We start from the raw sequence: 13,689 nt of genomic DNA, 5'->3' as shown, positions 1-13,689 counted from the left end.
AAAACTGCCACATCTCTTAAAATTACTCTAGCCTTTTAAGGTGACTGCTATTTTTCACCCCCAGATAAAAAGTATGACTGCCTTTTTATTTTGTTAAGCACACAGGTAACATTCAAAACGAATGGGGCTATAAAACAGAAATCCAACCATTTCATAGCAAACACTATTATGACGCTACCTAAGTTAACTCATCACTGAGAAAATAAACTTGGTTAATGGTTAAACTTGAGTCATAGTGACGGCTGTTTATTTAACATGTTTAGTAGCCTAGGTATAGGGAAAAGGACAGACATATGGATTAGGAGACAAAAGATTAAAATTCAAGTTCTTAACTTACTACTAATAAAGCTAAATGACTTTAGATAAGTCATTCTGTATCTAAGCTTATATAAAATAAAGGGTTGGATCAGATGTTATCTAAAGTCTATTACAGTCGGGGCGCCTGGGTGGCTCAGTTGTTAAGCGTCTGCCTTCAGCTCAGGTCATGATCCCAGGGTTCCTGGGATCAAGCCCTGCATCGGGCTCCCTGCTCGGCAGGGAGTCTGCTTCTCCCTCTCCCACTCCCCCGCTTGTGTTCTGTTCTCGCTCTCTCTCTGTCAAATAAATAAATAAAATCTTTTAAATAAATAAATAAAGTCTATTACAGGCTCAAGTTCTTTGATTCTGAATAGAATGTCACTCACATGACCAGAGGTTGATTTCTAGTGAAGCCAATGAAGTTGTAGCTTCAGGAAGGACCCTCCATTTACAGGAATCCCTTCCGATGCCCTGCAACTCATTTTGTAGATGCTGTTGCTTTTTCTTTTTCTTTCAGAAGGTTCCCCAAATTTTATATTTTAGGTCCCATGAACCTGGGCCCAAGCCTGTACATAACATATACAGATTCTATAGGAATGTTTAAATATATGTGACTAAATTAATCCTATCATCTGCAGGTATCCTCAAGTTTTTGAAACTTTCAACACATACAAAAATAAACTTATAAAATACATAGGACAAATGTCCTATTTAATATAAGAGTATGTCCTCCATTCTACCACTTGTAGCAAGTACATGATTTCTGAACAAGGAATAAAGAACATTTAAATGAATTGGGATCTAAAGACCCTCATCTCTTCTTAACTATCCATCCACAGACTTTCATGTTATAACAGATAATTAGCACTATTTATTTGGCCTAGAGGCCATTCTTTCTTGGTCTGGAATGTTCCATTTTTAAAGTCTATCTGATTTTTAAAAAAAAAAAAAATTTGCCTGGTGATTAATGTCAACCAAAATATGAGATAATTTTTCACAGAAAAAAGCTTACATGATTTTAGTAAAAAATATCTTAATGGCAATTCGTAATAGCGATAACACTTAAAAAGTATGTAGAAATCAACAAGCTTATGAGTTGAAAACAATATAAAACTCATTATCAAACATTTTAGAACACCATGCCTTCTTTATATAACATATGATCTAGTATATAATTCTGACCCTGCAAAAGACAGAGTTTATCTTGTTTCCTGATATCAAGAAACTTATAATGGGGTTGCAGAGTAGTTCAACTTCTGCGTTACCAAAGAGCTAGCAGTCCATTTTATCCATACTTTTTATTTTTTTTTATTTTTATTTTTTAAAGATTTTATTTATTTATTTGACAGAGAGAGACACAGCGAGAGAGGGAACACAAGCAGGGGGAGTGGGAGAGGGAGAAGCAGGCTTCCCGCCGAGCAGGGAGCCCGATGTGGGACTCGATCCCAGGACCCTGGGATCATGACCTGAGCCGAAGGCAGACGCTTAATGACTGAGCCACCCAGGCGCCCCTTATCCATACTTTTTAACCAGTCATACTTCAAATTAATTTTTAATGTTATGTTGATTTATTGCCAGGCATAGGACCCTCAAAGCAGCTGGGCCTAGGAGGGACAGCGTTAATGACTCCGCCATCAGTTCAGCAGCTGTTTAGAGGTAAGAATTTTGTTGTACCAATGTTGACAGCCTGCCACAAAACACTTTTACTGACTGCTGCCCAGCTGGGGTATGGCTGTAGGCTGCTCTCGAGGCAGCTAGAGGAAAACCTATAGATTAAACTCTATTATATGTAAGTGTGACTAAATGCAGTCTTTCCTCCCCGGGGGGGACAAAAAGAGGAGGAGAGGAAATTCAAGCATTTATAAGAAACGCTCAAGTCAAAGTTGAAGGAACATCTTATAAAAGTGCTGTAACATAATACAAAATAAGCACGATCCTGGGTATGTGACATCAAAGATAGAATGTGATGATCATTTCACTAATTCCCACGTCTCTACAGACCTTGCCGATTTGTTATTTCTTGTGCTAATTCTGTAATATTTTTTCATAAATTCTACTTATCAATATGACATTTAAAGTATACTGATTTAGGGGCACCTGGGTGGCTCAGTCGTTAAGCGTCTGCCTTCAGCTCAGGTCATGATCCCAGGGTCCTGGGATCGAGCCCCGCATCGTGCTCCCTGCTCGGCGGAAAGCCTGCTTCTCCCTCTCCCACTCCCCCTGCTTGTGTTCCCTCTCTCGCTGTGTCTCTCTCTGTCAAATGACTACATAAAATCTGTAAAAAAAATAAAAAAATAAAGTATACTGATTTAAAATTCATAATAAATTAATGATTTATAATAAGGCTAAAGCCAGAACCTCTATTACACTTCCAGAGACCAAACTTGTGATCTAAGTTCTAAGAAAAGCCATGAGTGGCAATTTAGGGGGGAAAAATACATATATAAGAATATAATTGTGTTTTTTCCATTCTTAATACTATTTATTATACTCCGGAGTAAATAAAATTAACATCAGCTCTTGAAATTGAGACACTTGGCGAGCACTGTTTAAATCCAGTCTATCCTTAAAATCGGTATCCCTTATAGAGTCCAGAGAAGCCTGAAAAAAATATGACTAAGAGGAGTTTATTCCCCTCAAGTAACTAAAGTCATGTTATCCTAAAGTGGTATCAGTTAATTTATGACTATCAGAGTGGGTCAGACTCTAATCAAATTGTAGAAACATTTCCAAAGTGATTATTCAATCAAATGACTAACATGGTTAATTAGGAGCCATAAACATTGCTCTGAAGTTCATCAAAGTAATGACTTGCCCAGAAAAATTACTGCTAATTAAATTGCCTGCTGCTTTCATTTCTACCTTATCTAATAAAAAATCCAACCAATGAAGTTTGGTATTACATTTTAACTTTTGCTAAATGCTCAACTAAGAACCAAACTAGCTAAGCGGGGACTTCAAAGGCAAACGTTCTGTGGTAGGAAATGGAGGCCTTGCACACATATGCATTCATGTGTTTTCATGGAATAAAGCTCCCAAAATTCAGCAACAATAACGAACTGCTGTTTAACCTAAGCACAAATGTTACTAGGACAGCGTATTCATTCTGCTCTATTATGTGTCCGTAGTTTATGATGTTAGGGCCATGAGCACAGCACTGTGATTACAAATGTGCTCCTTGTCTTCTAACAGACCTGATTTTGAACCTCAGTTCTGGTATTTCGTGGGAGTATGACATTTTATTAGTTTTTTCACATCTCTAGCTCTCAACTTCCACATCTGTAAAATGGGAATAATACGTGATATCCTTCAAAGGGTTGTGGAGAGGGACCCTATGGGCAACATTTCACTTAATGCCAAACAGTGAGGATTCAAGATACGTGCTTATCCTTAATAACAGAAACTATTTTTAAGTGTCCCGCACGAGTGTTTAAAGTGAGTGAACCACAGTACTTAAAACTAAAAATAATTATGTATTTAAATTATTTTATATCTTTATTTGCTGTTCTTAAAACAATTACTTAGTGAGAAGGATGAACCTGTGATATTTAAAATATACTGATTTAAAATTCATTATAAATTTATGATATCAGGTTTAAGTGAGAATCTCTATTACATTTTCAAAATATTTGGAGGTACCTCTTTTGAGCTTCTTTTTACAATGTTATGCCCTGATGTTTGCTGCTAAATGACTTTGGTTTAAAAAGTTTTTAATTCAGGGGTGCTGGGTGGCTCAGTCGGTTAAGTGTCTGACTTTGGCTCAGGTCATGATCCCAAGGGTCCTGGGATGGAGCCCGGTGTGGAGCCCCACCTTGAGCCCCCAGGGAGTCCTGTGCTCAGCGGGGAGTTCCCTTGCCCCTCCCCCTCTGCCCCTCTCCTCCACTCGTGTTCTCTCTGTCTCTTTCAAATAAAAGGTTTTAAATTCAATCTATATATTGAATTATGTAAATTTAAGACAAAGGATTTTATATTATTTTGAAATGTATGGACCAAAAAGCACTACAATAGGACACTTAGCATGGGCCCAGTCAGCTTGCTGAAACTAAACTGCCTGTAATTTGTCACACATGAATTCGGGGGATGATTAGCTGATCTAACATGCTACAAAAATTCAAAGCAGCAAAGCACTGTTGTCATTTCAATGCACTAGTTAATGCAGGGGCACTTAAGAACAGTAAACTAACACCTCAAACTATCTGATTTGATTAGTCTTCACCTTTAGTAATACCGTTAAAATTGCCTTTAAATTAAGATAGTCAGGTATGAAACTAAAGAGTTGAGTTTTCTGTCTCTTGCATCTTAAAGCCATATTGGGAAATACAGCGCTCATTTGGGGAAAATGCCTCTCTTTCACTGGATGCTTTTGGTTAAATGCTTCTAGCCATAATCAGTGTGATAGCTTAATTAGGCATTCAAGTCTCTGAGAGTAAATGAGAAATCCCTATAAAAGAGGAATAAGTCCAATGTTGTATTTTTACATGATCTTGCCTTCATATGAGCATGCAATGGAGAAAGATGGATTTTCTATACACTTGACCAACTCCTTGAGGAGGTAATGGGGACAAAATCACATCTACCTAAACTTGTGTGTCATACATTGATGATGGTGGAAAACTTGGCACATTAAATGTCCAGGGCTAAAATACGTGTGTAGACATACATCTGAAATTATCAGACACTTTGTGGAAAACATGCGTGCATGTGTGTGTAATTCAATGCACACAGAGGAGTTTAAACAAGTTTTTCAAAGACACGTATCTATTATCTTAAGAAATATTGAGTTGTACCAAGAACTAATGACACCATTCTCATTCAAGAAAGAGGAGCTTTTAATACATTATATGTTAAAAAGAAAAAAAAGATAAAAAAATAAAGAGGAGCTTTATGACGTATCTTGCCAAAGTTTTATCGGTCTTAAACTTCATGTTTTACTGTTTTGTTTGTTTCTTTCCATTTCCTGGCACAGTGTTTAAAATCCAAAGCTTTTCTAGAGTGCATAAATAACATGAGCTTTGTGAAGATGTAGTTAAATGCAAATGCATTCACATACAGCCTAGTGTAGCATCATTTTACTATGCGTTTCCACTTGCCACATAAAGAGATTTCACGTGGCTAATCGAGAAAATTATATTTTATAAAGTTTTCTGAAAAGGATGCTAAGGGGAGGGAATTTTTGTTTACACCCATGGGATCTCTCTATGAGCGAACAAATCTAAAAGTAATTAACTCTAAAAATAAGGCCCAGGATAAGTATGTCTGAATTCACTTGAGAAAGAAGAAGGCCAGTGGGATGGCACAAAAATGAAGTTTTGTAAGACCTGTTTGTCATCAGTCACAAAAGCTCCACATGGATGTAATAACATCTTAGTCACTGAACCTCATATAAAAAAAGCAAAAAAGTTGGACTTGGCTGAAATCTTAAGAGAATGATGAAGTTAGTATGACCTCATTCACACTTAGATGGGATCTTTTTCATTAGGATTTTTAGTAAACTGTGAATATAAATAATGTAAAATCTGCAGAGATATTCTCTTCCACCACAGCTCAGAGATACAGACTCTATTGTTGATAGACTTTGAGGACAGAAAGAGCACCACGTTAGTCTTTATGGTGTAGTGTTTGCAAGATATCAAAAAAAAAAAAAAAGTAATGTTATCTGCATTCAGGTACTTTTAAAACATAAAGGCTATGTAACATGAAGTAACAGTATAGAACACTATTGCTATGAGACCACAAACTTCTCTTGTAAGCATGTGGGTTTTGGGGGGAAACAGTATTCTACACAAATAATGACCAGATTCAGATTTAGCTTATATGATCTAGTAAGCTGATAATTCTACAAGTTTTACAAGCCTGTGAAGTTTTATTAAGTTAGAGTCAAAAATAAAATTGAAGTGATAGGAAATTTAAGTACAACTGTAACCTTGACTGTTTATTAGATATTATTGTACTCCGACAGTTTACAAAAGTTTAAAAGAAAATACAAGAATAGATGCCATTAGCTGCTAAAACAGGGCCACAAGAGAATTCTGAAGAGGGGAACGTTTTAATGTTGAGTTTCAATACTGAATCATTCCCCTTCTGGAATCTACATGATGTGAAGCAAACACATCATGAATTGCTTTATCCTCTCCCTTTCATCTCTCCTTGGATCACTGCAATATTCAGATATCTATTCTAATTGCTTTGAACATGAATATACTAGTATGGAGTTCTGTAGGATGGCTTCACTCCGTCGCAGACAGAATAGTACAATAACTTGTTGGTCTTACACAATAGGACTCTCTTCACCGACGAGTATCTCTCTCACTTTGTCTTATCCTCTAGCCCCCAAAACGGTATTTGCAAGCATTAGAAATAATAATGGCATCTTATTCAAGGACTAGCAGTCTTTCAGGAAATCTCTAGGAGTCAAGATAAAAATCATACCAACAGAAATCCCTTACTCTTGCCTGGACCCCTACTACTATAGATATGAGTAACTTTACAAACATAATCCTATCTAATCCTTACAAAAACAGAAAGGTAGAGGAATTATATGCCCCTTCTTATAAATGAGGAGATGAAGGACAAAAGGTGTAACAAAACATGTCTGCTACGACAAAGAGAGGAAATAGTCATCGGGCTCAGAATTCAGTGTAATATTTCCAGTGTCATACAAAGCGGGTGGTTTTGTTTTCTATTGCTAAGAATAACAAACACAGGTGGGTAAAGCAGTGCACAGTGGAGGCCCACACACTGAAACGAAGGGTCACCAGGATGGAGTATTCCAAGACTCTTCTCTAAATTTAAGAAAATGGTAAATAAATCACAATGACACATGCTTGTCATTCTCTCAGTTTTGTTTTGGTTGCTTTTCACATCTATCTTTGAATATCACTCCTTGTAAAATTTTCCAGATGGTATTTGAAACAATTACCTAAAAATTCTCTCACACACACATGATAAAAACCATAATCCTCTATTTAATGTGATAAAAATTCCTTGAAAAGGTTTCAATTAAGTTAGTCATGTGTTAGGTAAAAATATTTTATGGAAATAAAAAGTATTCCTTTTCCTCTAAACTATTAAATAGTAACTCACTTAAGTATACAAATCCTGTAAGTGAAAAAAAATTCTGTAACCACATTCTATCCTTAAAAATCTATATTCAAGTACTTTTTAAAAAATAAATAATATTTATCTTTCCTCTCGTTCACATTCATGAAACACACGTATGCACACACACACACACACACACACAGATCCAAATATGCATCCTTAAACTGTTTCATTTAATTTCAAATCTTAACTGCACATATAAAAACAGTTGTATGATCATTTCGTCCACTTGCAATAAGCAGTTCTGGCCTAAACATCCTGATGGTTTTCTTTAAAAAGAAACTAAAAATCCCACAGTATAAAAGTCCTCTCCCCTCCCCCTTTTAATTCCCTTTTTTGATGGTAGTACAAGTCACAAGCAGATTATACCTCCCTTCCCCCTTTCCTGCCTGTAAAATCCAAGTTAGACAAACACTGTGTGGCTGAAATGACATATTTGAATGGAATTCAGACCCACCAGTTCCTGTTTATGTTTCTGATTTGAGAATGTTGTCTTCTCATTCACTATACATTAGGAACACTGCAAGGCCATAAATAGTGTTGGGTTACATGCAGGCAGAACCAATGAGCATTAATCATTACTTCCAGTCAACTGGCAAAAGCAGCAGCTGATGGAACACTACACCCTTCAGCTCTGTATAAATGGACATTCCAGAGAGTAAGAGTGCGTGTATGTGTGTGTGTGCGCGCGCGTGTGTGTTTCCTTTCAGTCTCCATTTTATGAATGAAACTCCAGGCTCTATAGAGTCCATTCATGTAAGACAAATGCTTCCAGGGCTCTGCCCCCAGGGATCAATCAGTCATGGGTAAAACTGATATGATTGGTTTAAGACAGCCTTCAGCCTTCCATTACTGACTTAAAATGCAGTCCCTGTCCATTTGACCTGTGTTAATGCATAAAGAGTAAATCCAGACCATAGTCTCAATTCTCAAATCAAATCACTAGCCAGTGCCACTTACTGTAACTGTAGATTTAGAACATATTTAAGTATTTCTTAGAAAAAGCGATAGAGTGGACCAGAGTACTGTTTTGGGAGATTTGCTATTTTAACTCGGAAAAATGAGGAAAACCCATACGAGGCACGTGGGGCAATAAAAAGCAAAGTCAGGTTGTGAGGCCAATCCCTGACCTCTATTGTAATAACAAAATCAATTAGGAAGATATCACCGTCACTTTTCACAAGTGAAGCACCTAAAAATCAGAGATTAAGTGATCCACTAGTGCACAAATCACTGGCTGAGTAAAAGAAAATTATCTTCGGATGTTAGAGAAACAGAATGTTAACATTTTCTGAAGGATCAATAGCTCATTCCTTTAAATTCCCAAGTGATTCTCCAGCTGAATTTTTTGAAGCAATAGTTTTAAAGTTAGGATGGAAAAAAAAAATGAGCTGCCATGTTTTAGGAGAAAATGTAGCCATAAGCAAATGATGCTTACTAATGGAATAGGGCCAAGGCTTGGCCTTTGGGAGTGTTAAATATCAGGTACAAAAAGCCAAAGTTCATGAAACCATAATCATCACTGCACTGGAAATTACTAAAGATGGTAATGCCTAAAAATATCTAGAGTTTTTAGAAGGAAAAAAGCCATTTATGAGCAATTATGGGAATGATTTGTGAAGAGTCAATCGTATACCAAACACTGTTAAGCACATAATAGGTTTTATCAGCCATCTGTAACTTGGTCCTTGACTCCAGAGGGAAGAAACCACTTCTCTCTTCCAGGGGCCTAAAGCCATACGGGAAAACAGTTGTAGTCAACAATCTCCGTATACATCTCCAAACAATTTCTCACGAAATTTTTACCATGCCTGTTGAAGAAGGAATGAGGAGAAACGTAAAAGATGCCTAGTCTTTGGTTTTAAACCTGTGAAGGATTATCTACTGTGGCATCATGACAATTTAATATGTACCTTCCAATTTCTAATATCTGATAAATAGAAGAGAATAAAGTTACCAACATATGTTAGAATTCAAAATTGAAATACCTGACAGAGCCAGGCGGGGAGATAATAAAGAATTCTATAATCTCCCAGCCAGAGAAAATATGGAACAGAGGCAAGACCACTGACGAGTGAACATACAGTGAATTATTAATTCCTAAATAACACTCTTTATTCAAGGCTTTAAAATTTTTTTCTTCTACTTGAGATGGTTCAACGATATGTAAATAAATGATGAAATTAAGCTGAATATTTTCAAATGTAATATTTCATATTTAGAAATTTTAAAATTATCATTATTGGCTGTAGGACCTTCCATTTTGGAGATGAGGAAGGCTGCTGGTTTATGGCAAGCCTGGGTGTTTAAAATAAGTATCAGAAGCTCTTACTCCCTCTGTTCCATCTGACTTTAATTAGCATTTTTCAACAGTTTCCTTTTGTAATCACTACATTCCTTGTGTTTCTTGAACAATATGTTTGGTTGTTTACTTATGTGTAACTCAATTGTTCAGAAAAGATGTAAGAAAATTTATTAGAAAATATGCATGAGGTCAATTTCTCTAAAATATATATCTCCTCTTGTAAATAAATAATAAAAATCATTTAAAAATAATAAATGCTGATGACAAAATTTCTGAGATACTACTCTAGTAGTAGTAGTAGTAACACTCATTCTGGTAATAGTTGAGAGCTAAACTACTACGTAATTGTGGTCTTCTGAATTTTGTTCTCTTGTTTTCACTTTTTTGAAATTTTGTGTCAGTTGAATCAATCGATGGAGGCCCTGAAGAATCTTCTCCAAACTCATAAAACACTATTTATTTATATTTCTATCTGGCAGCAGAAAATAATTATGTTCATCTTGCTCTGTCATCCACTGATTCCAACCTGTAACTTTCACTTTAAAACCTTATTATAAACTTCGGAAGGGGAACCCCAAGCAAGGCTTACTAGAACCAGCATTAAAAATTACTTGACCAAGGCGCCTGGGTGGCTCAGTTGGTTGAGCGACTGCCTTTGGCTCAGGTCATGATCCTGGAGTCCCTGGATCGAGTCCCACGTCGGGCTCCCTGCTCATCGGGGAGCCTGCTTCTCCCTCTGACCCTCCCCCCTTCTCATGCCCTCTCTCTCTATCAAATAAATAAATAAAATATTTAATAAATAAATAAATAAATAAAAATTACTTGACTACTTTTCCTATGATTTGACTAAGATGAGTAGCCACCAACACAGCAGAAACACAGAAGAAGAGTGACAATGGAAAAATCTTCCTCCCTTGCCATTTTAGAAACCCAAGAGGATTTATATTTAACTCTCTTTGTCTAAAGTGCCAGCTTGGGCCTATATGAGGACCAGATATATTTGTCAGCTCTGACAGCTGAGAGTTGAACATATTCTTAGTTTTCACATACTTAACATGAGGTAAATATGTTTTCAGTGTTTATTTCATCATTTCTCTACCTATATATAATTTTTTCACATGCTAAAGACAGAAAATCTTTCTTTAAATTTATGAAGGCTTGTCTATTGGCTTTTACTAAAGGCCTAAGGTGACAAAGAAGGATATGGGGGAACTTGGGAAGGTTGCTTGGATGAAGAATGGATTTAAAAATGGAGGATGGAAAAGTCCTACCATATTCTTCCAGATGTAAGCTTTCCTTGTATCTCTTTTATATAATGCAGTCCCTCATAAGCTTTCTGGCAAAAAATGGATTCAACTGATAAAAGTTTGAAAATGACTCCTCAAGTTAAATTCTAAGCCTTTGAGAGCTATCAAAAAAAAATTTTTTTTAAGATTTTATTTATTTATTTATTTTTTGAAGATTTTTTATTTATTTATTTGACAGAGGGAGACACAGCGAGAGAGGGAACACAAGCAGGGGGAGTGGGAGAGGGAGAAGCAGGCTTCCCGCCGAGCAGGGAGCCCGATGCGGGGCTCGATCCCAGGACCCTGGGATCATGACCCGAGCCGAAGGCAGACGCTTAATGACTGAGCCACCCAGGTGCCCCAAGATTTTATTTTTAAGTATCTCTACACCCAACATGGGGCTGGAACCTATAGCCCCGTGATCAAGAGTTTAATGCTCCACTGACTGAGCCAGCCAGGCGCCCTGAGCTACCAAAAATTTTAACAAAGAATGGGTGATACCCAATAAGAAGGCTCAGATAAACTCAAAGTTCATATATAATCCAAGCATTTTAGAGTTGGATGATCTGTTAATTAGCTAATTTTTCCTTCTAATTATTACTAAGCCTTTTCCAGAAGACCTATTATGGAAAGTCACTTCTTTGACAATCTCAACTATTGACAATGTTTATATTTTTTTAAAAAGAAACAGAATGCATTTTAATCCTAAATGTCACTGGAGGTCCCATATTTTCCTCTCTTACAACAGTGAGCACCTAATAATTAGAATAAAATTTGGGGACCATCTAATGTAAAGGAAAAGCACACATTAGGTCTCAGTGCAGATACTTCCATTGCTCTGAATCACGTAGAGTTTTGACAAACCACAGAGAAACTGAGTCCAAAAATTAGAGTATAGGATCAATAACGTAGGTAAGAAATGGTGAGTAAAGTACTTTATTTTGGACAACTATGTAGAAAGACGGTGGTGAACAGTGTACTAAACTAAGAAAATTTTGGTTCCAGTTTTGACTGTTTTACAAAATATCTGTGTACCTGGAGATAAGTTAATAGGAATGAGCCTCAGGCATTTTATCTGTACAACTGAGGTGTGGGGAAGGAATGTGAACTAGATAATATCCAAGAGCTTTCAGGAGTTTAAAATTTTCTAATTCTGTGAAACAACTCTTTGTGTCAATTTCCCAATTTAAAATTAGCATTCACAACATTTGCTACCATATGTGTGTTATTTGCCTCCAAACTGAAGGAAGGCCTCCTCAGTACCACAGAGTGGCCCTACAAAACACCATTAAAAAATATAACACAACTAATGAGTCATTGAACACTATACCAGAAACTAATGATGTACTATACAGCGGCTAACTGAACATAATAAAATATATATATATAAAACATTTTCTTCAGGAGACACATGATGTCAGCTTTCTCCACTACCCTCTCCTACTTGTTCCTCTCCTGAAGCTCAAACCTTGTCTCCCATTTTCTGATTTCAGCAACTTTCTTCCTGCCCTTGAAAGTTCTCCTTTCCCCCTCTCCATCCCCAGGTCTTAGATTAAACTGCTCCACCTCTTGGCTGGGAGGCATCTTTTAAACTAAGGAGAGTAATAGAATAGGCCCTGAGAGCTAAAAACATCTTATTAATGTACTACCCCTCCAATCAACTCTTAGGTTGAGATTTTTTATGTATCCCAAAATGCAAAGGAACAAAGTACTAATTGTGGATTGCAAACACCACGCAGGGATGAACTGGAAACCCACCAAGTAGCATAATAATTCTGCTCCCACCTCTAAGGCACTACTGGACACAAACTAATAGCAAGTCAGTTAGCTTTGCATCATGTGAGACTATAATATCATCCTTTACTTAGCACTCTTTTCACTTAAAGGACTGATGTGATTAATCTGGACACTTCTGCAACTCCAAATGGGTTGATATTTTGAAATATAAAACTTATTCTGTCTGATTAGAAAAGTAGTACCTAAGTATGGTTAAAATGCAAAGCACTTTACAGACAAAATAGAAATTGCTTAGAATATCATCACCCATATAGAGCCACAGTATGTCTGTACTGGGTATTATTTTGAATGAGTCATACATTACATATGTAATACTCTTTTTTACTCAGATTTCATTTCATTAAATTTTTTTAAAGATTTTATTTTTAAGTAATCTCTATACCCAACATGGGGCTCAAACTCACAACCCTGAGATCAAGAGTCACAAGCTCTACGACCGAGCCAGCCAGGTGCCCCTTATTATTTTTTTTTAATATATTTTTTTTAAAACCTGACTTCAAATGGCTGCATAATATTTCTCTAATGGATAGCTATAACTTATTCTACCTTTCAATTACTCTATATTTGTAACATTTCTCTCTCACTCAAATATTCATTGTGCCTTCCATTCTCTAACATAATTTCCAGGGTGAAATGACCTGATTACAGTGTATGAACATCGTGTGCTGATATTTTCTTGAATCAAACTTTAGTTTAATCTTCCCACCACCCCCCTAAAAATGCTACCATGTAAACTATCAAAAAGGAAGGAAGGAAGGAGAAGAAAGAAAGGAAGGAAGGAAGGAAGGAAGGAAGGAAGGAAGGAAGGAAGGAAGGAAGGAAGGAAGGAAGGAAGGAAGGAAAGGAGGAAAGAAAGAAAAGAAAGAAAGAAAGAAAGAAAGAAAGAAAGAAAGAAAGAAAGAA

The 13,689-nt window shown here is 36.5% G+C and overlaps 1 protein-coding gene across 4 annotated transcripts in view; it reads right to left on the bottom strand.

Moving 5' to 3' along the window:
- Positions 1-13,689, bottom strand: part of ETV1 (ETS variant transcription factor 1) — a 98,735-nt gene that overhangs the window by 24,743 nt on the left and 60,303 nt on the right. The gene's annotated exons all lie outside the window — the stretch shown is intronic.

Source organism: Phoca vitulina, unplaced genomic scaffold (assembly GCF_004348235.1).
Source record: "Phoca vitulina isolate PV1807 unplaced genomic scaffold, GSC_HSeal_1.0 scaffold4, whole genome shotgun sequence".
NCBI classification, from domain to species: domain Eukaryota; kingdom Metazoa; phylum Chordata; class Mammalia; order Carnivora; family Phocidae; genus Phoca; species Phoca vitulina.
This window is presented reverse-complemented; position numbering and strand designations above follow the sequence as displayed.